Source organism: Melanerpes formicivorus, unplaced genomic scaffold, assembly GCF_026170545.1.
Source record: "Melanerpes formicivorus ecotype bairdi unplaced genomic scaffold, bMelFor1.0.p_v2 SCAF_59, whole genome shotgun sequence".
Lineage (NCBI taxonomy): Eukaryota > Metazoa > Chordata > Aves > Piciformes > Picidae > Melanerpes > Melanerpes formicivorus.
This window is the reverse complement of record NW_027142411.1, coordinates 1,975,137-1,998,747: the sequence shown is the minus strand read 5'-3', so window position 1 is coordinate 1,998,747 and position 23,611 is coordinate 1,975,137. Positions and strand designations below refer to the sequence as shown.

General features: G+C 39.8%; 1 protein-coding gene and 1 long non-coding RNA gene across 3 annotated transcripts in view; one reads left to right on the top strand and one right to left on the bottom strand.

The window, feature by feature from the left end:
- The window catches only part of WWOX (WW domain containing oxidoreductase), a 510,998-nt gene that overhangs the window by 149,416 nt on the left and 337,971 nt on the right, over window positions 1–23,611 (bottom strand). The gene's annotated exons all lie outside the window — the stretch shown is intronic.
- LOC137452840 (uncharacterized) lies at window positions 1,557–21,945 on the top strand. The gene is made up of 3 exons (XR_010990179.1): window positions 1,557–1,625; window positions 3,100–3,223; window positions 21,789–21,945. It is a non-coding gene; the product is annotated as an uncharacterized lncRNA (long non-coding RNA).

The following is a 23,611-nucleotide window of genomic DNA, read 5'->3' as shown; positions in this document are numbered from 1 at the left end:
GTCTGTGGGTTTGTGAAGGTCATTGGAGGGAAAGAGGACTCCTAACAGTAGCAACGAAAGAAGTAAGTTTAAGATGGTATTTCTGAGCACTGCTTGGCATTGCTTGAAGCAGCTTGCTTCTTACAATTGATTTAAATAGAACAGCCACATTCCTGGGACAGTATCAACCTAAATTCCTTCATAATATTACCTTTTCCCATACTGTTACTTCACTTCCCCACAAGAGTGCTATGTAAATACAAACGAAAGACAATGTGGTCCCAATTTGAATGGGAAGTGAGCTGTGTCCTGCAGCCATAATTAGAGAGGGCAGTGGCCCATGAAATCTTTTCAGTAGGAGAAGATCCACACCATAAAAATATCTGCAATCCTGTGGTATATGGGCTACGTTTTTATAATCAATATTCATTCATAACGCTCTATAAATGGGCATTTTGTAACCTGATGCAGAAGTTAAGCTGCACTTTGTTTAAAAGGTGGTTTTGAGGGTAATCAAGGACAAAGGATGGAGTAGTTTAGAGCTTCTCTACCAGTGTAAGCCAACATAACATGGATGACCAGCAAGAAGCTTTTCTGTTTACCTGAAGTGTACTGAAACCTTCATCTGGCCTTTGCAGAATGAAGTGTGAGAGGAGAGATCCGGCGCCTTTGAACTAAATTAGGTCAATATTATATGCAGGACAGGATTTTATGAGGGTAGGGGCAGAAAGCTGTCACTTTCTTTTAATTTCAATAAGCCACACACAGCATCTTTTAAAAATTAACTAGCTCATAAAAGTTCATCAGTCCTGAATTGTAATTAATTTCTGTGTGCAGAAAGATCATTTGCCCATAGGTGTTGCTTACTCATTTAAATCAGAGCCACTACAGCTACCTGACAATTCTATTAAAACAGCTCTTGATGAATCCTAGCTTTATTTGACAGCCTTAAACACTGAAGCACTAAAACAAAACAGTGATACCCTTATACTAACACAGGTAAGGATGTTATTTGCCAGTAGGTGTTGAGGCAGAGCAGTACACGGGGAATTTCTCATCGCAGCTACAGCATAAAAATCTTCAAAGCCTGACACTAGTGTGGAAACAAAATTCCCACATGGTGTCCTCATAATGGATGTCAAAAAAAGGAGAAAGGACAACTATGCTATTCACACCCCTCAAAACAGAGGTGACAATACTTGTCTCTTCTTATCCAGAAGAACCATTTTTATCCATTATATACACTACTGTTCAATACTTCAGCACAGTTAGAAAAGCAATTCTTCTGCCATAATGACATAACCAATATTATTCTATATCAAGAGTTTTAAGAAATCTACAGAAAAAAGAAGATTCCATTATTTCTCAGAAGCAGCAGCTGCTGCTATCTGTATTCAACAAGCTCCTATACAAGCCTCCCACATGTTATAGGAAAGGGTGTATGTTTCCTCAGCCATGATCATCTCGTGTTTATTCATAAAACCCCAAAATGTGAAACATTGCCCAATTGTATGCCACTTGCAGCTTTAATACATGGGTTTTGCATGGCTGATAAAATGCATTTTCTCTCCCTTGTAGTGTACTTATATACACAGTGAAAACAGGAGCAGTAGCCCAAGCCCCAGCGGAGCAGTGCCGATAACCAGGTAAGCTTACACTCCTGGTAGTAGTTTCTTAGCCCTCAGCAAAACACATTTTCACTATCACAGGAGCAAGTTCTCCCAAACCCTGTGGAAAGTCAACATCTAAAATGCCAAGCCTTCAGATTCAGGGTTCAGATACCCACGTATGTAACTGGAGCCTCCGAACTTCAAAGTTCAAAGCTTTTGTATCTTTCCAAACCGGATCCGAGCAGGGCTCATTACATCTAAATAACAGTGTCTGCAGAAATTTCAGGAATAAATAGTGACTTTGACCTTGACTTGATCTCTCAGTTTCCACTGCAGAGGAAGCTCTGAGCTTCATGTTGGCAGCAATAGGCTGCTCTCATCTATGCTCTGGTCTTAATAAAGGCTGTACATCCAAGAGGGAAAAAAGGAGGTACATCAAAGAGAAAAGAAACTTGTAATGTCTGTAAGCAGATAAATACATTTCATTCACTCTTCTATATATTGCAAATTAACAAAACACTACTGCCCTTTTGTCATTTTAACATGGACTCCATAGGAAAACCTAATTTGCTATTAAAAACAACAAGCTACTTGCTCCACCCCCTCCACTCCTATTTAGAAAACAAACAAAACCCCCCAAAACCTTAAAGTTTAAGAAATGTCACCCATTGCTTCGCTAAAATCAACCTTTTGTTTTCAGTATGACATCCTTCCAGGGGGGTATAAACACATAGAAGGATGTACTGGGGGGGGAGGGGGGGATAAATAAATAATTTAATACAAACTCACAAGGAGGCAGGATTAAGGTAGTGCAGATGAAATAAAGTCTGACCTTGGCCAACTTTTGAGTCCTGGGGGGTCTGAAATTAGAAATTACTTAAGATAATACCTTTTTTAATATATATATTTTTTTTTACATTTCTAGATAATATTCTGAATGTAATGCACACACTTCAATATGCCATTATGCTTTCTTTTGTTCTGTTCTTAAACACAGGCAATTTGCCTCACTACCGTCACCTTTATCTTTCTACCAATTCTGGTCAAAACAGGTTCCCCAAAATCAAGGCCTTTCTCCTTGGCTTATTACAGGTAATGACAAGTTGCTATCTCCCAGCATTCTCAAAAGTTTCCTCTGCAGAGCAAACAGATGATTTTAAAGCATCCACACAAATACTACTGTGTAATAAATGTTGACTTTCCACATCAGGCTAGTTACAGGTTTAATAGAGAGCTGCATTTATCCCAAGTGGCATCAGACTCACTGGTAAAATTATTGCAATATTGGCTTGTGAAAAATACAGAAAAAATACTGACAGCACAGAGAGAGGCCTCTTCCCACCCAGGGCAATATAGAGATGTTGGTAAGTTCAAAAGGCATCAGCAACAGCTTTATTAATAGACCCAAAACAGTCTTTGAGTTTAAGAAGCAAAAAAACTCATAAAATAGCACTAGCCCACCGGCCTGCAAAAACAAGTTTTTTGTCTGTACTTGAACTCCTTTCCACAGCTGACCTCCTGCTACATAATGAGGCAGAGAATGCCCTGCAATACTGGAAGTATGTAAGAAATAGTTGGCTTCATACCCAAACTAGAAAACTGTGGCTCAGTGTGGGTCCTCCAACTAGACAAAGGTAAGTTAAAAATTCATATTGTAATAAAGCTGCTTCTGAGTCTTCTCTGTAATTTGGAAATAAAAAGCCCTAATTATTAGGGAAGAACAAATGCAAACATAAGAGTCTCCCTTCCCCCCCCCAAGATCACATTGTGGGGGATGCAAATACAATACATGGCAGGAATAACAAATGCTTTATTTTCCAAGTGCTCTGCCATGATTTATGAAAGGTGTACCTCACTGTGGGAAGATAATGCCATTTGAAATGGTCCATTTCATAAATCTATCCTCCTCATCCCTAGCTGCATACAGGGTTACTGTGAGCTCCTGAATCCAATAATGTTTTCATCCTCTATTGACAAAAAAAAAAAAAGGACTTTGTTTGGAGTGAGGTAATGATGCAGTTATAGAGGAGCAGCGGCTAAAGCTCGGTCTCAGGGGCTTTTGTTGGCATAGCCATACAGCTGCAAAGGAGAGGAAACCAGTACAAACAGAGAGAAGAAATAATCAACACACACTACATCCCTGATATCTGTTTAGTGATAGTAGCATTAATTGTAATGTGTGCCTAATCTTCTGCACTTCCACATCACCAAATGTTTTGCCTGAATTTTCCCTTCACCCCCACAACAGATTTATCACTGAGCCCAGCTATCTCCTACTCATCTGCTCACCATCCCAGTGTACCTGCTTGTTTATCTGTCTGCAAGAACGCTTCCAGAAGATGTTTCTGTGCCAAAAGCAGTGGTTGCTGTAGATGGGGACTAATCATAAATGTATCTGAAATTCATTGCACTGATTTTTTATGTTGCAAAGAATAGCAGAGGGTAGAGAGGAAAAGGCCATCCTCAATATTATGGAAAAGTTTTGTGCTGGGACTGGAAGCCATTGGAAGCAATGCTTGGAGAACGGGAGTACAGGGAAACCAAGAGGCAAAATATGAGATGAAAAAGTTTCTGGGAGCCTTCAACATGTAGATGCAGCCAACAGAAATATTTAAAATGACTTTATATTATTAGGACTTATTTAGGAAAGAGGAGCTGGAGGCCCCACAGGTTTCTCATTTCACTTTGGAAGAGCTGTGTGTCTTGCTTATTTTGCCATCTCTGGCATTCTGAACAGCAGCAAAGAAATGTCATTAAAGAAAATTAGGCAATTTTAGATACCAGCTTAGTTTTTGCTTTTGTTAGGGAGCTGGAAGCTCCATACTGGACTGGCAGTATGTTAACAGACTTCATGATGGCAGATTTCTAGTCCTACTGAAGGGAAATTTAGTACTTTGACCAAATTTGACTTTGTGGTTGAGCAATGCCATTTTTCTACACTATTGCTGCCCACAGTTTCAGAGGCTGATGAATGGCCTTTGTAGAACATGAAATTTCCATAGCTTTGGCAAGAACTTTACAAACTATATACATGTTTTGAACTGTCACTTTGAGATCTTAATTTACATATTTTGACTTGTGCATGAAAAGCAACTTCAAGGTCAGCTTCTGTGAAGAAATACTGGGCAAGTCCATTAAAAGTCTACTGGCACTTTGCATATTTATTCTTCTTCCCTGTAGTATGCATGGGATCTCATAAATCAGGATAAACAAACACCAGAGGTCACAGGTAGGTGTGCACAGTGCATTTCTACACGTAGCATGAAGGTATGCTGCAAATACCAGATTGCCTCAAGAGTAACAGCAAAGAAACATTGCTCTCTAAAATATATATTTAATGCTAGGGGTACAAGGTTGTGACCAAAATCTGCACAATTTCTCATAACATGTGGAGCTGTGGCTGTGCCTTTAGCACAGATTATGCAAAGAAAACAAAAAATAAACCACCAAAAATAAGAGATCATAAAACAACTACAAAGCCCCACAAGATGTTCTCAGCTATCATCTCTCTCTAAAGAGGTGGACTTTCACCAGAGATTTTGAACTTCTTGTGCAAACATTTACTAGATGATATTCTGAGTTCCTCTAGAATGCAATCAGGCTGTACTGTCCTCTCTAAGATTTCTGCCATTGGTGGACACTCTTCATCCTTTCAGAGCCATATCACTCATGGAAACAAGGGAAAAAAACCCAAAACATATTACAGTCATGAGTTTTTATATCACACCTGAGGCTACAGATTGAAAGAGGGGAACTCACAGCTCTGAAAGTGGCATTACTATAGCACTGGAGATGAGAACACTGAAGCTTGTTAATTTAGAGAGCAGAGATGACACAAACTGTAGAAGACCATCCAGGGCTGGTGTCTGGGGACAGTAATGAAGTTCTAAGTTCACAAGAAATAACCTTCCATTATGCACTAGAGGCCGAAGTCAGGCTGCCTCCTCTGTCTGCAGTTGTAAGTTCTGATGAGACAATGCTCCCCAGCTGCCCTGCCTCATAAACTGAGTGGACTTTGATACACACATCCTGACTGACAAACTGAAGGCATTAAAGAGAGATTTGATGGTCACTCCAACCTCTAACATCCTATGATCAGATTTCTTCATAATATGAATTAGGTCAGACATCTACAGGTTTTGTGCTGCACAGGTTTTGTACAGCACCAAGCAGAATACTACAGGACAGTGGTTTACCATCACAAATAACTTTCCAATGTCCAAATGACTGTGCTCTGGTAAACATTCTGTCTCCTTTTTGACTAAGTCGAGATGAAGAAAGGCTGGCCTATGATTTGGCATACAACAAGGCATGAGAGAAGGAGCAAGATGAGGTTCAGTACAAACAAAATAGAGGTGACATTAATTGCTTGGAGCATTAATAGACCATGTGAGAGACTAGATACTAGCTCAGTTTTGAAAACCCAGGCCTTTTGTGATCCAGTTTTGCTAGAATGGCCATAAATGTCATTTTTATCTGTTGAGCTCTGCACAGCCTAAGACCAGAGGCCGGCTGTGAGACGGCAGCAGAAGGTTTCCCTGGAGTGTTCTGCAGGGGGCGAGTGCAGCGTTAGGCACCCCAGGATGCAAGAGATGAGTTAGTCATGCTGCATTTTCCTTACATCATTTTTAATCCTTGGCAGCACGTTCAGTGCCTCTTGATGGGTTTATTGCAGTTATTCTAAAGTGGAAAAAAAAAACCCCAAACAACAAACAACCAAACACCAAACCCATTCAAGTCCAAATATATAAAGCTTTACATTTTTAAAGCTGATTTTTCCAAGGCTACTCCTGATCTTCAGCTTTGATGATTGCTGGACACATCATCATTCTTGGGGAATAATAATAATAAAAGCCAAACTTTTGTAGTAAAGTTATGTGCTGGAGAGCCCAAACGTGGAGCCTCAGCACTTGTAAACAGCCTCTGAGAGCCCCCTGTAGCTGTTGACTGGTAAAGACTGAAGTGGTTTTGTTATTCTTACTTGCAAACGTTTATCTTCTGAATCCTCTTGCTAATGAAATCAGCTGGCAGCACTTTAGTTGAGCTAGCAAAGTGTAGGCTCTGTGCAGCCTCGCTGCTTGGGCCCCAGCTCACCTCCTTTCCACCATGGTAGTATATTTATTCTAGCATTTGACAGTATCTATCAGATGTTAGAGAGCTTGTTGAATGACCTTTTCCTAAGTCTTCCATTCATTTCTTTAGTTTCTCACTTTCTCTCCCTTTTTCTTTTTAAAATAAATTATGGCTGTAAAAACAAAGCCAGCAGAAGGGAAAATATTCAGTACCTAGAAACTGAAAATTTGAGTATTTGCTTTTTATGGGGCACTGGAGTCTCCTAAAATACAGAACTGCTAGAAAACTTAAATGCTGAGGATAAAAAAAGTTCACTCTGTGGCTATGCAAATCCACGACACTTTTGAATCTCTTTGAAAAATAATTTGAATACTTGTGTTTCAATTTATGGTCCTAAAATGCCTGGAAAAAAAAAACCCCACATTCCTACTTTTTAAATGGATTTTTTCTTTTTCCAAGCAAGTCTTAAATACACTTTGATTATTTCCATTCTTGACATTATGCCTACTCAGGTATTTTGTACAGCAATTTGAAAGCAGAAAGGCAATTCCTAGCAATAGCAACAGGTATATATTGATTTAACAAACACCTCCTCTTAAAGATGCACTTTCTTCTTCCCATGGAAGAGAAAATGTGAATTTAAACTGAATAAAGCCAAAAGCTAAAACACATTGTCTGTAATGATTTCTTTGATGGAGAAAGCTCAGGTTCAAGTTCATTATCTCGGTATTTTCAGAGGAGTTTGCCTGCAGCTCTTAGGAACAACATTTAACTGAATTTTATATGTGAACATTAAAGAAACAGTAATGCATAGGTATAAAATAAGTGATCAAACTGAAAGTAAAGTGTACAGCTCTCTCCCTGTTAGCCTACACTGTTATTATCTTTTCAGAGGATGTCAAAACCTTTTCTCAGGAATTCTCATTTTTCATACATGTTGGAAGTAGGTACAATTACTTTAACAGCTCTCTATAGCACTAAGACATCTGTGGCAAAATCAGTTATTTACTTCAAAGCAAGAACATTTTGAAGGCAGAAAGAAATGGCAGGCAGAAACAGAGGTCCAGAGACACTGCTGCTAAACTTCTGGGTTTAATGAAACACAAATGTAACAAATATTTTATGGCCAAAATGCATTTGTAGGCATATACAGTAGATAACCAGAGGCCAGGGTGATTAGCATTCTCTTTTCAATCCTGACTGGAGCTTTAGTGTGAAACACAAAGCAGAATGCACGTACCTACAGTCATTATATTATTTCATCCAAGCCTGAATATTGACTTGATTTTAAGCACATGCCCTTGATCCCTTAAAACCAGGACTTGCATGAAAAATAGTCCAAGCACAAGCCTTACAACACCCAGGAAAACACAGGCGTTGAGATATATTCCAGACACACACAGAGCGCAGGATCAGTGTGAAAGGCGCTGAAAGGTACTTGTGGAAAGAAGGTATCGCACTGCTGAGAGGACTGCATTTGAAGCAATGCAACTCACAAAGGGCAGGATCATAGAATTCTGCTTGGAAATTGGACACAAAAGTCATCACAGCCCTGCGGCTGCCATAATTTATGTCTCAAACATTTATGTGCATCCTCCCCTTTTCCTCCTCCTTCCCCTCCTGCTCTTAAATTCTTCAGCTCTTCAAGCAAACAAGCCACTCGTGTTGCAGCGGTGCTTCCCCAAGTCTTTGAGAGTCTGAGGACACATCAGTGCACCAGTCCAAAACTGCACTTTCTTGTGTTTTTAGAACAAATAAAACCAAGGTAGGGAAAAAGGGGAAGGGTGGATAGGGGGGAAATTACTCCAGGCTCAAATTCAGAGCACTTTATGAGAGCCAGAGTTTTATGCTGGCAGAGGTTAAAGTGGCAGAACATGGTCTGGTGAGCAAGGAACAGCACCATTTGCACCAAGAACTGCAGTGGCCAGGTAGCAGAGGATGCTCAGGTGCTGCAGTGTGTTTACATTTATCTTCCTTTAGCAGAATGGGGAGAAGGTACATCTGGATTGGGCTGGTGCGAGTAAAGCATGCATCTCCCTACACTGGTCCTGCAGAATCTGTGTCCTTGCTTTTAACCAGGAGAGCCACCATGTTCCAGGTCTCCTCCTTGGTCTGGCTGAGACCTAATTATAGAGTCATAGAACTGTTGAGGTTGGGAAAGACCTCTGAGATGATCAAGTCCAACTGCTTGTCTAGAGTTCACAATCCCACCACTACCACTAAACTATATCCCTTAGCACTACATCCATGTATCCTTTAAATATCTCCAGGGATGGTGGCTCCACCACCTTCCTGAGCAGCCTGTTCCAATGCCTGAGAACCCCTTCTGTGAAGAAACTTCCTCATATCCAACCTCAGTCTCCCTTGGCACAACTTAAACCCAGTTCCTATTGTCCTGTCACTTGTTGCATGTGAGAAAAGATGGACCCCCACCTCTCTACAACCTCCTTTGAGTTGCAGAGGGTGATGAGGTCTCCCCTCAGACCCCTCTTCTGAAGGCTAAGCCCCAGTTCCCTCAGCCATGCCTTGTGTTCAAGGCCATTCACCAGCTCAGTTGCTCTTCTCTGGACACACTCCAGCACCTCAATGTCCTTCTTGTACTGAGGGCCCTAAAACTGAACCCCATACTCAAGGTGGGGCCTCATCACTGCCAAATAGACATCCCTAGATCTGCTGGCCACACTATTCCTGATGCAAGTCAGGATGCCATTGGCCTTCTTGGCCACCTGAGCACACTGCTGGCTCATATTCAGCCAGCCATCAATCAACACCCCCAGGTCCTTCTCTGTTGAGCAGCTCTCCAGCCACTTCCCCAAGCCTGTAACGCTGCATGAGGTTGTTGTGGCCCAAGTGGAGCACTCAGCACTTGACCTTATTGAATCTCATACCATTCTCTCAGCCCATCTATCCAGTCTGCCCAGATAATCTTCCTCTTGGAACTGCACCACTATTTTGATTACTGAGATATGCTTTATAGATGTGCATTGTGATTTGAAGACATTAAAAAGCCCACATGGCTAAAGTTAGAGTGGAGTGAGAGGAAATACAGGAAAAAAAAGATGACAAATCATGCAGAGGCTTAGGGGAAAAAAAGAAGGAACAATTTCCTGCAGCTTTACAGCACTTGTTTTACGACTGTACATAGATACATGTCTGCATGTCAGATGTGCAAGGAAAGTCAATATGGTGGCACTTGCTCTCAGTTTTCATACCTGAGCCTCGCTGACCAATTTTACACAAAGGCAGTTACATTACCTAATTTACTGTGGCCTTTTTCCAACTTGAACATCAACTCAAACAATGTCATCCACTCTGATCACTTCCTAAGCTGGTATCTTAGATACCAAATGAGATAATATAATTAAAACAACACACCTCTATCCCTGATAATTTATCCCCACAATGTTTAGCTCCCTTATCTTCTATGATATATTTATAGCATTTTCATCTCAATACCACTGTAATTACTTAGTGAACAGAAACATTCCCCTTCAACAGCAAAGCACAGTTTTACTGTGCTTTATTGCAGCTAAAAAATGAAACATATAAAATCTTGGACACAGAGAGCTAATCAAGCTTAACCATAGCCTAATAACCAAGCAAGCAAAGTGGAAAATATATACGCTGGTGTCCCACCCTGTGCTGCCACACTTTGTATGAAGGAACAGCCTTCTTTTGTTAGGATTGTAGAAGAGGCTTCAGTTCCACGCACCAACATGCATAATAAGCCATGGAGTCAAGAATATTCTTTACTGCACTAGCCTAATTGAACATAAAATTAGCTTGAAAGTTGTTTTTATTTATCTTTATTTTTGCCCTCTGTGCTCAGGGTTCAGTGACATCTGCCAGAGCTGGAGTAATCAAGTTCCTAACCTTCATGCTCCAGGGAGGCAGCTGCCATACAGCCAAATACAGAGAAATAAACCTGAGTGACACTTCTAAGCAACACCACAGTGCTGAGATCCAGCAGCACTGACTTCCCTGGCATAAAGCCTTCCAGTGGCAAAACATGGCTTTGGAGGAAAAGAGAACAGCTTCTCAAACCCCTGGTACAAGTGTGGCTGCCACTACAAGTCAGATTTGCATAGTTCCAAACAAAAAACAGTCTAAGGAAGGTGGGATATTTTCTCATGAAGCAGGTACCAGAATCAAATTTATTCCTGGAGAATTGTCTGTTCAAAACTATGAGCTGCTAGAGCGGGCTCTGCCTGCCCCATGTTCACACATGCACACAGAAGATGCACAGCTTAGCACTCCCAGCTGTGGTAGTGGGCAGCCCTCTGTGCACCACCTGAGATGGCACTCACCCTGTACCACTAGCAAGCAGAACACACTCTGGTAATGCCACCAGGGACCAACAGCCCATGAATGCCAGTGTTCAGGCGATAGGAAGATGCTTTCCACACCGTGCTCTCAAAGGCGTCCAGTAAACCTGGACACCTGGAAACATTCAGTAATCACAGCATCACAGAACATCAGAGGTTGGAAGGTACCTCTGAGGATCATCTAGTCCAACCCCCGCTGCCAGGGGAGGTTCACCTGGAGCAGGCTGCAGAGGAGGCAGGACAGGGGTTCAACATTCAGACATGCCACTAAGGTACCAGGGAACAGCTTTGTTTTGTATCTAGAAGAGACACAGCTGTTAAACCCATTAAGTTCTTCCTCCAGCAATGGAGAGTCTCAGTGTAGGAGTACACTGGCAGTGTATAAAAAAGTGATAAAAAAGGTCAAACAAATAAAAATGCCACATGAGAATTTGGGAACACAGTTCACGTTTCTAAGATGCAGCTAAAAGGAATGATTACAATAAAAATATTTAACAGATTTGGATAGTATTGGATTTTTCTGAAGGGGCAGTAGAAATCAGAGCTTGAAGAGATGCTTTACAGTGCTGAATACACTCTAAGTGTTGCAAACACTGCTGACAACTGAGTTGCTCCTAGCAAGACCAGAACAGAGGTTTATTCTCCCTTTATCAGATTTGCCTTCCAAGTGTCCTTAGAGCAAAAGCAGAGACACACATGCACAGAAGCCTATCTTGAAAACCTAGATCTCTTCACTAAGCTCTCTGCAGGAGAAAAAAAGAAGAAAAGGACAAAAAAAAAAAAAAGAATGGGGGAAAAAAAGAGGATTTTATTTTGTTTTTTTAAGAGAGAGATTCTTCTGTCTTTATGCCTTGAAGAGAGATTTGTCACACGGGCTTTTCCTCATGCCCTGAAGGCAAACACTGGATATGGTCATGTTCTCTCCATTTAGGGCATAAAGCTGAAATACACCCAGATCTGCCTAATGAATACATAAATAAAAGAGAAAACATAAATACCCACAATGCAAACAGTAAGTCTAACTGGTTTTTTTAGACAGTCCTTCTAGTACCTTAGCTGAACTGAATGTTTTGATGCTAAACCGGACATCATTTGTTCAATCTGTGAACTCTGCATAGTGGAAAAAAAAATAATTAGGGACTTCATAAATTACATCAATACTTCAGCCTATTTCTCAATGTTTTCATTCTGCCTAGCCCCTGGTAAGGAGACTTGATGGGGTGCTTGGTGCCATGGTTTAGTTGTTTAGGTGGGTTAGATTGGTTGATGGGTTGGACACAATGATCTTGAAGGTCTCTTCCAACCTGGTCCAGTCTATCCTATCCTATTCTATCCTATCCTATTTTATACTATTCTATTCTGTCCTATCCTATCCTATTCTATTCTATCCTATCCTATTCTATTCTAAATACTCCCAAACACTTCTGAAATTGAAATGTCCAGAATTAAACTGGAAGAGCAGCAGTGCTAAGCAGTGAAGAAAAGCAGTAAAACAAGGAGGGGTGTTTTGTCTCCTGCATCAACACAGCCCATTTTTACAGATCACTGTTCAAAAAGCAGTGTTTTCCCCACAGATCCTCTTTTTAAGGTATAAACCCAGGAAATATAATTCTTCCAAAATGACCAAAGTGCTTTCTTTTATTCCATCTCTGTTAAAAAGTGTTAAGATGCGATAATGACAAAATTTGGCTGGAAACATGCCCTGTTTGTCAAGCTGTAGTGATTGCTAACCAGGTTGAGAAATCTGGATGAAAAGAAGGAAAGGGGTGCAAGGAGGAGAATATGAATGAGACCGAGAGCAGGTATGAAGGAAAACTTCTCTCACAATTAAATAACAACAACATAAAACAAAAGTACAACATGTTCACTCTAACTGAGGACAACGTTAGCATGGTGTGAAAGTCAGTAGAGAGTAATTGTACATGCTTTTGTTAATATGCTCCACCAGGATTTCTCTGAGCACTGGAAGCTGCTCACTGGTTTTGCATAATAAAGCCAACCTGAGATCAGACACAACAAAACTGCAGTATTCCCACACGTATTTCAGTAAAGAAGTCAGAAAGTGCTCTTTGGAATTACCACCATGATCAGCACAGAAGGATTTACAGATGTAATATAGTTAAGAGAAAGCTTCACATACACCATCCCTCCTTCATTCTCTTCCTAGAACAGCTAACTTTCAAAGGAGGAATCACAAAGTTTAGTGGGACAGAGCCCTGATCAGAATCAAGACACCAAGACTGTTATCACATAATTTCGTTTATAATTCTATGAGATTTGCTGAATTCTTGAAACATGGTAGAGACACACTAAATGGAAGAGGAAGAGAAAGAGAAATAAGCTGAGAGTGCTCCAAGGAAAATTGCATATAGCTTTTCAAGGCCAAGTTAAAATTTACTCATGCAGCAGATGCCCAAAGGGTCTTTTGATGTTAAGAGCTACCTGGCATAGGAACTGCTCTAGACTTTTTTTGTTTTAAATCAGGCACAAAAGAACCTTTCTATTATCTAATTTTATCACACTCTCCATAGCAAAATAACTGCCTCTGCATTTATCCCTCACCTGCCTCATAATACTCTGAGGGTTTTTTATCACTTTTTTTTTTTGGTTATAGTAAATACACAAAAAAACCTCCACAATCTCCATCTTGAGTTATTTCTGAAGCCTCCAACTGTCTGAAGTTTCCAGCTCTCAGAGGAAGAGGGGAAACCTCCAGACATAGCAGATTCCACATATCTAGGTCTCTTTTATCACTTGACCCTAAAAAGTAAGCAGTGATGAGAAAGGACAGGTATTCATACCAAGTGCTTTACTTAAATCATCTTTCCCATGTCTTCAGCATGGCACTTCAGTAACCTGGGAAAAGTAGCAAATTATTTTCTTTTTATTATATTTTTAATATATACTTTGGCTCTGGATAATAAAAGGATATTTCCTATCACAAGAAAGATGGAATTCCTTTCTTTAATCTCCTCCTGTTGAAGCAAGCAATGTCACCTCAAAGTGTCAGGAGGAATTTATTTCACTAAGCTAACAATGCTCATTTCCTTACTCTGTTGTTCCTTTAAGCTTTGAGTCTACACACAGATGTCTCTGAAATGTAGTTCATTTTAAACATAAGGGGGAAGGGAAGAGGAGGAATAGGCAAACTTATCTCACCAGAACATCTTTATAGAAGCATGTGTCCCTGAAGAAGAAAGGCTTTATGCTTATAATTTCATTCAATATTTCTTTTCAAACATTTGAATAACGGGCTTTACAGAACATCTCTTTGATACTAAGTGAACTTTATAACTCATAAAACCCTCTTACTGAGCTTTGTTACTTACATGTAGAATCCACAGTGTCTTTTTACAAATAATAACCATAGCTAATTATACATAGTAAATAACCTCAGCTTTCAAGCCTCCCCATATATCATTTTGCTAAATATTAATCACACCTTTAAGCTGTCTAACAAGCTCCTAAAAGCATGACATTACTGCAGAGATCCCCCGCTCTAAAGAGTCTCAAACTATCCATCAAAATCCCTTTCATAAAAAGGGTTGATTAAAACTTCCTCGGACAAGCTTTTATTTGCTTGCATGCTGGTTCTGCCTTTTACCAGGCAACACAGCGATTCCACTCAGGATCTCCTGTGTCAAGGAGGGAGAGTTAACAGCCTCTCAGGAACTGCTACCAAGAACCTGACATGGTATGCCTGAGTCTGGGTAGGCAGAAGGAACTACTCTAACCCAGATCTCCCCTTTCTTAATTAGGACTTGAAACAATAGGTGGGGAGAATCAGGACCAACCACTATTATGTATTAGCTTTCATTTCTCTGCATTGATTGAGCTTATGTTGCTTTATGTGCGTGATGAAAGGGCAAATCAAAACCCATTTCTCTTTCTTGTCAATTCTCTTTCTGTTTTTCAACTATTTGTCTTTGTATTGTATTGCAGCAACAGATGGTACATTAAAAATGAATTTACTTTTGGGGAAGCATATAATGCATGGCTTATTCTTACCACCCAAAACGATGGTGTAGTTAAGTTTCTTTTGGAAAGGTACTTATAAAATCCTGTAATATAATGCCCACCTCTGGGCCAAGACATTTAAAATACAAGTATTTGGGAAAGGACACAAGTCTTCCTGGCACAGGAACAATTTTTGGCTTGAATGTTTTCACATTTAATATGAGTTGGTGGCCTAGTTAAAACAATACATCTGTCTATCTACATGTATTGCTATATCACTCATCTTCTTTCCCTCTCTAATTTTATAGAGGAAAGGGTTTCAAGTGTTTTCTACATTAGTTTCTCCTGGCATATTTATAAACTCCCTCAGCAGGACTCAAGAGATAATATTAGCATTTCTTAAATAATAGCTCCCAATAAATTCAAATAAATAATGTCATTGTCAGCAAGCACTGTGCAGGAGGTCAGTTTGCATGCAACACTATCAGTGTACAGTTAGCAAGGTACTTAGGAAAAGTAACCTCCCAGTCACACGAAAAAATGTTTACAGTTGAAGACTCCTAACATTTTTAACCCTACTCAGGGGATCAGGTCTGCTAACAACAAACCAGGGTAACACACACGTTACAAACTTTCCTCACGGGCTTTAACAAGTTTGCCATGAATAGAACACAATGGGCTGGATTCCTTCAAAGACCAGCTCCTAATTTGGTGGCAATTAATCAACTCATATAGAAGAATCAGATGAGTATCAGCTTTATACACCCAGAATAAACAGCAGCATGAAATACATTGCTTCCCTATGATCAGCGACACCTAATAATTAGAGCCATAGTCATTAGCAGCCTGTAGGAAAGAGGAAAGCGTGTGTAGGAGGAGGAACAGGTCATACTGAAGCTGTCTTTTTATTAATCATCATTATAGGAAGGGAAATAAGAAATATTACATTTCCTTTTGTATCAAATTTAGTCATTATTTTTCACGCTTGGTTACTTGCTTCCAGATCCTGAAATTTCTTTTGGATGCTTGATTGGAACAAAACCAAACCCAAACCACAAAACTGCCAAAAGCCTTTCACACCCCAAACCTCTTCAACAGACCAGGAACACACAAATCATGAAGAAACCAGCAATAGGCAATCGGATGTACAGAGAGCATCCTAGAAGTAATGTGTAGCCCAGGAAAAAGTTCCTGTTGTAACACTTATTTTCTCTGGTTTTTTACTGCATCCCCACTTTGCTCTTTTAGGCTTTAAATAAAAAAGCTCATCCCAATGGCTAACAACTCCCTCTGTGAAGAACTTTCTCCTCACCTTGAGCCCAGGGAGGTAGTGGAGGGAGATGTTCAAAAAGGGATTGGATGTGGCACTTGAAGCCATGGTTTAGTAGTCATGAGGCCTTGGGTGACAGGTTGGACTTGATCTTTGAGGTCTTCTCCAACCTTTATGAATCTCTGATTCTATGAAATAAATAAATAAAAACCTGGGAGCATTTACCCATTAATAGAAAACAATTTAAAAACTAAACACATAATTCTAACATCACAGCACTTTTCCTTTGGCCCCAGGACAAAAAAATTGCCAAAACCAGGCAGTACCTTCCACCTGCCTTGAAATACTGCATTATAAAAGACAGAGCTGGTCATCTCTAAGAGGAAGGAATGGATGGGCCCACACACCCCCCCCAAGGTGAGATATATATCTCTGTATAGATATACACACATAGAGAGAGGCTCCCCAGCCTTTAGAATATTGCAATCTCAATTTTGGGAGGTTTAGAAAGCACTGTTATAAATTCACTGTTCCTATGTGAAAGATGACATTTAAACTGTTGCAACTTGGCCCAGTCAAAGGCAATTTGCAGGAGGACACTGAAAGGCAAATCTCTACATGCAAGGGATAGGTCTGCCATCACCTTAAAACACACTCAGGCATGGTTCCTTTCTCAAAACAAAGACTTTGGAAAGTAAAGGCACTGCCCTGTTGGGCCAGGCCACATTTAGCATCTTGGCTTTCCTTCCTCCCACCCCCACAGCAGCGTGTCAAAAATGTTTTCATCCCCTTGTTTGTCTGTCTCCCCTAATCAAGATTCTGTAGTACTGAGCAAGTCGGGGCATTTAGTGCAAATCAAGATGGATTTAGTTAGGAATTAAGTACATTCCCACGACAGGAAATATTAAGAGATGATGGATGTCTGACAAATATTTAAATAAATAATAATAATAAAAAAAATCAACTCCCATTTCAGAAGGCAGTCTGCAAAGCCAGATTTATGAAGCTGAACTTTAAACTAAAAGGAACATATTTTTTCCAGGCTTTATGTATTAGCCACATTGCATTTAATTTAGAGATTAAATAAACACTGTAGTCTGAGGCAGCCCATGAGAGCTGAGATGCTGCGTGTAGGCAGGCTTACAGTTTTGAGGCCATGAAATATGTCTCCTGTTTTGACACTATTGTAATAGCATAGTTGTTCACTTTCCTTGTTTCCATGGGGTTTATGGTCCATAAAGTTTAATAACAATCTTAACAGCTGAACAGTGAGTACACATCTCTGAGAGGCTGCTGTAGGGAACAGGATCTGAATTTTATCCATGCAATTTTTAGTGGCAGCATATGTCCTTTCCTCACTACTGTCCAGGTACACCTACACCATTACAGAAGGTACCAAACAACTCTGACTCACCTTGAAAAAGAGGTCACAAGCTCTCTTGGCCTCCAGGAGCTGAGTGAACAGCACTTACACCACCCAGTTCAGGTTGTGAAATCATTGAAATTCAGAAAAATTAAAGGAAAAGTTCATTCAGTAGGTCCCACAAGAAAAACATCCAGGAACATCCACAAAAAGCAGTGGGTTTCTTCTAGTTGAGTTGGTACCAAAACCAATACCTTGGGTACAAAAAAGACCTTTTGTTCTTAGCAATACAGACCTTCCTCTTCACTCACCCCTTCCCCAGTCTCATGTGATAAAATAGGAACACTTCAGTTCTTAGTAAAATTGGCCCCCAACTTGTGCCTCCTCCCCTGCAGCTTGGCTTTGACTTTAATTTTGATTAATTTGAGAGCGCCTTGGACTAGAGTCCTCAATGCTGAAGACCCAGGCTGCTTTAAACCAGCCAAGGCCTTCTGTCCACTCTGTCTTCTCTACCACTTAGTCCATCATTTTCATTATTTTTATGGGTCGTCTTAAAAATAGAAGTAAAAGGGAACATTCAACTTCCAAATCTGGATTTGCATAACCATTTGTAAGGAAGAACTTTATACAAGTGCAGAATATTAAATTACTTCTCCCTTTTAAATAATTGAATAGATTTCAACTTGTCTCTTAAATGTTCCACTAGATATTTTTCTTTTAATGAATTTGACACATCAAGTAATATCAGAGTAAATCTACCTAAAATATTTACAATTACTTGCAAGATACTTTTACACGAACCAGTAAATTGAAACTTCCTCTCAGAGGAGAGACATAAAAAAGTCATTTTTATGGTGGTTATTGTAATTTTAATAGGCAATTTCATAGGTAAACAGAAGTGCTTGATCTCCATTCACCACTGTATAACAGGCTGTGCTGCATATCTAATGGAATCACATGGATTTGTGTACAAAATGAACAAGAATTATAAATGGCTCCTTCTGTGATTTAAACTATGCAGTTTTAAGTACCTCAGCTACAGTGCCTAAGAAGAAAACACAACACATTTATATTGTGCAAACAGGCAGCCTGCTTCCTTTGGGAATAAAGTTTTAAGAAGAAAATGCTTCAGGTTGGCATTAAAGCAGATGTTCAGCAGAAGGAGCTGTGCACACATTTTCAGAGTAGCCTCCATCCAAGCTGGTTCACTGAAATGCATGTGTGCTTAAAAGATCTGAAATCTGTCTGGGCAAATGACACTTTCACGACTGGAGTAGATTAATGGAGTAACCAATTTAAAGGCTAGAAGGGATCATTATGATCATCTAGTATGACCTTCCGTTTAACAGAATTTAGCCAAGGGATTCCCGCATCAAGCCCATGGCTCATAACTTCTGGTTGAGCTACAACCAGTATCTTTTAGAAAGACATTCAATCTTGATTTAAGGACTTCGAGTGATGGAGAAGTCACTACATTCCTAGGCAAGTTGTTACAGTGCTTAATCACCACCTTTTCTTCTTTCCTTTCTTTTGTTTTTTTACTGTCTTACTGCTACAACTTGTCTACTTAAACCCAGTCATTGGTCTGAATATATGTCCTCCTACTAGATTAAAAGTCCTAATTCTAGCAGAAGTTTTCTCCAAACACAGGTGTTTATGGGATTGAAAGAAGGGATAGCTTAATCTTTTCTTCATGAAGACAGTGCTTTGTTCTTTTGCTCTGTTGGATTAAAGTTCTCATCGTTCTTATAGGTCTTTCTGAAATCTCCAAATCTTTGCATGCAAACACCAACATCAGCACCAACAGTCAAATAATGTTTCATTTATAGGGGTAATAACATTTATAACAATACTGCAAGGATTTGGCTTGGAGAAGGAAAAATGTCTGTTAGCCATTTGTTCTTCTGTCTTGCACCACTCATGCAAATACCCTTCAAAGAAAAGCATGAAATAAAAGTTGACCCAACTACTCTAAGTTTCATCAGGCTGGAAGACATGATGACAGTAAACATTAAAACATTTTAGTACAGCACAGATCTTAGGGGGGGTGGGGAAGGGTGTTGCTAAGTTATGTTTGATGCAAACATTCATGGGAAATAGGTACTCCTGTACTCCTCCATATCATGCCACCTAGCTTGGTTTGCAGGCATTGTTAGAGAAGGTTTTTAACGTGCCCTACTGACCCAGGCACGCACAGGAGTGGGCTACAATGGTGCAGGCTGCCAGCTCCAGAGCATCTGAAAACTCTCTTACACTACAAAACCCCTCAGCTGCTTGTCAGGACAGTTTTATGGAAAGTGAGATGAGGTTCTGGCCCCAGCATTTAACTATACTTGGCCATCACTCAGTTTCTCACAAATAGCAGTTTTGGCATGTTCTCTTTCTGCTGTACAACTGTGATAGAGGCAGTGGGAATAATAAATTACCATGCTATTACATGACAACAGAAGTCTCTGTGTGTTTGGTTGTATGCATAGAACTAAAGGTGGGGGCTGCTTCTCCCTGCACTTTCACTAGGCTAGAATCCAATATCTTTAGGTTGTTTGTAAGGAACTACTGAACACGTGAGACTGAAAACTCATGGAAAAAGTGATTGCCCTGATGAATAGGATTACTGGATGTTTTCTTGTGAAATGAGAGCTGGGATATGTGCAGTTAGAGTCACTCTCAGGCATTTCACACTGAGAGCGTGGGGTTGGAGGAATGTCCATAAATGCTGCTTCTGCTCCAGATGAGATTATGCACTGCTTCAGAAAACACAACTATTGTATCACGCCAATACCAACGGCTTCCACAAGTCATTAAAAATCTACTGCTAGCTTCCACCAATATTCGAGTTGAGAAGTTAAGACCACGAAAACAAGGGCTATGCAATTCAAGACAACCTTTTATTTAGGGAAGAAAAGAAGCTATTTTCATTCTAAGAAGACAGTGGGTGGGAAAATAGATTTCTGCTAAGGAAACGAGCAGTCACTTTCACTGAAAAGGAAATACTGAGTTGCTTTGTCCTAAGGTCTCAGTGGAGCAAAGCCTGATGGTTTAACCATGGCATACGGGTTGCAGCCCAAGAGAGCTAAAGAGAAAATTTGGAAGCTCGCGTCAAATTTTCTGCTCTCTATATAGCTTTGGCCTGGGCCTCAGCAGCAGTCTCCAGGGACAGAATGATGTACTGCAATATAACAAGCTGCCTGACATTTTGAAATGCCTTAACCCCCAGCTTTCCATCCACCTTTTAGCCCTTGCAGCGTCTTCCCTTCCCACGTGGAGCTGCACGTTGTACAGCACAAGACTTCACTATAAAGAAAAAAAGTTGTCATATCTTTGTCCTTGAGGTATTTAATCAGCAATGACTCTCTGCCTCATTGGTAGCATTTTCAGACATATAATATGAAATGCCAGTTATTTTGCAGAGGGGAGGGTATATGAATGTCCCTCACTCAGACACATACCCTGTCTCAGCTTATCTTGGGACTGTTTTCTAGGTTTTTCTAACCAGAACGCAGGAAGGGGAGGCATAAAAAAGGGAAAAGTGCTGTTTTCCTGTAAATAAAGGAACTGCAACCTCCTGATAAAAAGCAGTGTCTCCCAAATTACCGCAAAAGGAAGATTTAGAAGCACAAAAGTCCAGGTGAAGCCAAGCCGATGCGCAAAAGAAAGAGGAGATTTATTTTGTGCTTCCAGCAACTTTCAGATTTATAGCTTGTAGTTGGTAGCCAAGCTCTTAAAACCACTGCAATAATTGTATATCCAAATTGAAGTCTTTTCTTCCCCCCCTTGACATGGAAAATGCTGCAGCCCAGAAGCGTTCTTAATTAGAAATCTCTAAATGCTGTTACAGACTTGAACTCCAGTAGCCCATCTCGGGCTTCCCTTTCTCTAAAAAGTGAAAACATGGAGGGGTTGAATGGAGCTTCTCTCATACATTATCTCCCTAATGACTTTGACCTATTAATAAGTGGAATCTATCAAGTATACCCTCTCTCACAGTATTTTGTCAATCGTTATACGCCTCAATGGGGCCACCATTAAAAATCTGCCAATTAATTCAGCATTTAGGACACTGTTACAATGATAGATGCTGTGTATCATGCTATTTCTCATTATAAATACAGAAATGCTGTAAATTACAAGGTGAGATTAGTATTTTCTTCGATAAGAAGCGATGCCTTTTAATGATAATCATTATGTACTTTGACTTTTCTCTCCTCCAGCAAAGCTCTCTCACAGCAGAACCATTCCACAGGAAAACGAACTGAAACCCACACTGGATACTGAAAAAATACTCTTACAACACCCTAATGCTTACTTCCTGTCATTCTGTAGCAAACCTATTTTTGTAGCAAAGTCTACATGGGTACCCTAAATAATTTTCACTTTCAGTAAAGTTAACTGAAGGTATTTTCAAACTCCCAACAATGTTTTATTAGAAATCAGAATAAGATGTAAGAATTTTATTAGTTGTGTTAAACTGGCTGCATGTCTATGCCTTGCATCTGAATGAAACCCTTTTGCTTACTACAAACACAGCTCATGTCCAAACATGATTGATTGTGGCTTTCTGGTCAATAAAACACTAAATAAAATGAAGGATGAGAACTTAATGTGGCTGAAAGTCCTCCAATAGTATTTATTAATTTCTTTATTTCCTTTAAAACAAAAAAAGTTTTTATTAGAAATATTTTATGAAAATATCCCTTGGATGAGAGCTATCAGCATCGAGTTAGCATGATTGCCATGAATAATGTGGAAAGTACCTCTAATAGAGTTGTAGCTGGGGTTTCATTTAGTCTAGATGAAAAATGACATTTATCAAACATTTGATCTGATGGGCTATATATTTATGGAGAGACAAAAGAAGAGATTAACTGGCAAGAAAATCCATTTTGATTAGACTATTTAGTGTTCTGTGGATGTGCTACAAATACCACTGTTCCCAGGGGGGTTCCTTTGAACTAGATTTCTTTAATTATTATTTTTATTTAGCACTGAGACCATCTGACCCATGAACATAACCTTTTAAAACCTTGAGAAATTTCCCCCCTCCCCATATTATTTCCTCTGAATGGGCTATGCTGGCTAAACTAAACTTCCATTGTTTTGAAACATGTTTTAATATCGTCATTTTAGGATCTCAGCTTGTACGTTTCTGTATGATATTTCATTTGGAACTGCAACCATCTATCGACTCGAAGCATCTGTGTGTTTAACATATGGACTGGAAACTTTCCACTACAATGACTGTGCTCTGCCAAAAAGCCAGCAAAAGAAAATGTTCTGATGTAAATACAAGCTGATATCCAAGTTCTTCGTAGGATTTGAATCTTTAACTACCTAACTAAAGGAGAGTTTATGATGACTCTGGCTTTATCAAAAACAAACAAAATAATAACAAAAAAAAACCAACCCAGAAAACCTGCAGAAACAGGGCTTGTATATTGCAAACCCCCATTTTGGCAACCCAAAGAGGGAATATAAGCTTAAAGGCCTGAATTTAACAAACCTAATTATCAAGGCTTAATTAGTACCAAGGGTAAAGCTTCATGGAACACCTGCAGACTTAATTTATGTCCTGACAGAGAGGAACAAGTGTTAATGGGCTGTATTTATGTTAATACCTGAACCTCAGAGAACCAGTGGGATAAAACAGACCATGCACTAGTTTTCTGTCTCAAGCTACAGAACAAACATAAAAGATTTTAATCTTAATATTAGTTTGCACATTAGAATAGAGTAGAATTAACCAGGTTGGAAAAGACCTTCGAGATCTTCGAGTCCAACCTATCACCCAACACCATCTAATCAAGTAAACCATGGCACTAAGTGCCCCATCCAGTCTCCTCTTAAACATCTCCTGTGATGGTGACTCCACCACCTCCCCTCTCCTTGGGGAAGGTATAGATATATTTAAACTTTAAAATTGGAAATGCAGAATACTAAGAAATAGGGGAAAAAAAAAAGAAAAGAAAAAAGGAAGTCAGTTTAGAAAGTGATATCCCTGCAGAAAATATCAACCCAAAAAGTATTAGTGGCCATT